This window comes from Chinchilla lanigera, unplaced genomic scaffold (genome assembly GCF_000276665.1).
Source record: "Chinchilla lanigera isolate Chin_1 unplaced genomic scaffold, ChiLan1.0 scaffold00092, whole genome shotgun sequence".
NCBI lineage: Eukaryota > Metazoa > Chordata > Mammalia > Rodentia > Chinchillidae > Chinchilla > Chinchilla lanigera.
This window is the reverse complement of record NW_004955493.1, coordinates 5,352,794-5,355,977: the sequence shown is the minus strand read 5'-3', so window position 1 is coordinate 5,355,977 and position 3,184 is coordinate 5,352,794.

Genomic DNA, 3,184 nt, shown 5'->3' with positions numbered 1-3,184 from the left:
TGACCCACCCATCCACCCACCCATCCATCCATCCGCCCAGGACCATCTTTATTTCAGACAGAAGTGACTGTGGTTGAATGTAGAGGATGGTCATGTAATTGATCCTCATTCCTACGTGTTCTGGCAGTCAACATTTTTCTTCTGTTCTGAGGAATGACATATAGGAAATCTTAAGCATTCAATTTAAGTTTTAAAAAATGTAACCTCCATCGAGAGAGATATAGAACACTTAGAGCCTCCTCATCTCTCTTGTCCCCCTCCCTGTTGATGTTCCTCAAAGATAATCCACCTTGTGGTCTGCGCTATCACTGACATGCTTTTATAGAATCCTATACTGCATACCCTTCTGTATATGGCTTCCTTTGCTAAACATTATATTGCTGAGATTTATCTTTGTTGTATATGGCAGTAGATCTTTCTTTTTTTCACTGTTGTGCAGTATTTCATTGTCTGACCATATCACACGTTATTCACCCATTTAACTGTTGATAGATATTTGGCTTGTTTCCAAGTTGGGGTGGCTATGCACGTTTTCGTAGATACTTTTTGGTGGACATGAGCAGTATTTTGTTTCATATACACGCCCAGGCATCACAGTGGAATTGCCAGGTGAGAGGGTAGAGCTGTAGTTAGCTTTGGCATATACTGCTAACAATTTCCCAGAGTGGATGGTCCCATGAACAGCGTGTGAAAATTCTCCTAGCTGCACAGTTTTGTCATCAATTGGTGTTATCAGTCCTTTTAATTTAAATTTATTCACTGTGGTGAGGCTGGAGTGGATTTTTGCTATCAACAAAACATTTTTAGCACTGCAGTTCCCAGGGACGACTTCTTGCTCTAATTCTGAAGAATGTGTCCCCTTCCCCTGGGGACCGATCTTATCCTCTAACCCCGACTCAGGCAGTGGGGCTTCTTGAGCCCAGGTGACAGGGTGAAAGGTCTCCTGAGTTTGTCCCAGGGAGTCTGGCTGTGGCCATGCACAGCTTGCCGCTGTCACACTTCTTGAAGGAAGGAGATGCCTTTTCTGGTGTTTGCCAAGCTACTGTCCCTTTCCCTCGTGTCACAGTTATTTATGAATGTATTACCCCAAAACTTACTGGTTTAACACAACACATATAGTCTTAGGATTTCTGTGGGTCAATAATCTGGATGTGGCTTAGCCAGGTCTTCTGACTCAGGCTCTTTTCTGGGGCTGCAGTCAGGGTCCATGTCATCGGAAGTCTGGTGTTATGGTTGGTACACTGTCAGTTGAGAAGTTTAGAAGTTTAACTAAGAGACTTGGCAGGGGGCCAGGGTCCTCACTTTGTAGACATCCTGAGCCTGTGCAAGTGGAGGGCACGGAGATGGTGTGGGTGTAAAGGACCCACCCTAGGGCGGGTAGGCTGCACACAATGTAAGGGAGGAAAAGAGGCTTTCTCCTCCTCACTTTTACTTTTGTTGCTTTTGCTGTCTTCTGCCACCTTGAAGGGTTGCCCCTGTGTGTGCCACCCTGCCTTGGAGCCAGCTGGTTATGGACTAAAACCTCTACAAACTGTGAGTTAGATAGACCTTTCCTTCCTTAATTTTGGGTGTTGGGTCTTTTGTCTCAGCAAGGAGAAAAAAGTAACCCAGACAGGTGGGTTCTGGACAATCTACTTCCAGATTTGCTCCTGGGGCTCTCAGAAGACCTCCCATCCTCACTGGGGGTCATGGTCTCCACCAGAGCAAGCTCTGTGGACCTCTTTGGAGGGAGCTCATGGACATCTGGATTGTGTCAAGTGGGGAAAATCCTGGCAGGGCAAAGCAGCCAGTCTTCACCAATGGCGTCTGCGATGTCCTGTCCTGAGGAGTTACCAGACCAGCCCACATTCAAGGGGGAAGGGCACCGCATCAGGACAGGAACATCAGGAGGGTCGCTGAGGGGTCCTGGAACTCCTAAATGGCCAGGTGCCAGGTTTCCATTCAGCGAAGCCACCCTCAGCTCTGACTGGTCCAGGATATATTCCTGACAGCGGGCAGAGCCAATCAGTCTACAGTGATGTTGGTCGGGCTGCTGAGCATGTGAAGCAGGACTGAAAAGCCAGGGAGCCTTGCGACTTGCTCCTGGCAGAAGCAGCGAAAGTCACCTTCGGAGAAGAGCAGGAAGCAGGCGGCGGAAGGGAGCAGAGAATAAAGCACTGCGGTTCCAGAGGGAGTGGAGACGCTGTGAGAAGCAGCGGGGGCCCTGGCTGGGGGCTCCCCTGGACCTTCCCTGTGTCGGGCAGATCTGCTCTATCCCCATAGCAAACTCCGCTTAGCTCGGCCTCCTCTTCCTTTTGCAGCAGCTATTTTGAGTGGATTTTCCCTTTGCAGCAAGTCAGCTTCTTTCTCAGCCTAGAGAATGGAAGGGTGCCGGCCCGTGCTGGCCCCTTGCTGTGTCCTACGTTCCTCAACGGCTATTTCAGGCATGTTCAACAAAGGCCCTGGGAGGCTTGGGCTGGTGTCCCCTTATTTCACGGAAATGGCCGGCAAGGTTCAGAGAGGGTGAGGGAGTAGCCCACGGGGCCTCAGCTTGTCTGCGCTCCTGGGCTGGTCAGGCTCTAAAGCCTGAGTCTTTTGGTTCTGCTGGACTCCAGTACCTCTGCCACACCCTTGGCTGGCCACTGAGCGTGAGTGTGAACGGTGGCTCACAAACACCTCGCTGCACCAGCTGGGTGTGGTGGCGCACGCCTGTAACCCCAGCACTCCAGAGGCTGAGGCAGGAGGATCGTTGTGAGTTCGAGGGCAGCCTGGGCTACAAAGTGAGCTCCAGGCCAGCCTGAACTGCACAGGGAGACCCTACCTCAAAAAGACAAACAAATAAACAAAAACCCCCAAATACCTCGCTGCTTACAGGACTGTTTCCCACCCCTGCCCTGCTGCCTGGGGCCTCTGCGTTGAATCTGCAGGAAGAAGAGCGGTATCTCCAAAGACTCCAGCTTCCCCGACTTTCTCTGCGTTGTGATTTATATGTAGATGCCCCCCAAAGCTTCATGCGCTCATAGGTGGGACGTAGGAAGGTATTGCGTCATGGGTCTTGATACTCATTAGCAGAGTTGGGGGGTGGAGCCTGGTCAGAGGAGGCGGGTCACTGTGGGCGGGACTGGGAAGGGTCTACCCGCCTCTTACTCGCTGAGCTTCCGGTCCACCGGGCCGTGAGCAGCTCTCCTCTGCGGTGCGCCTCTGC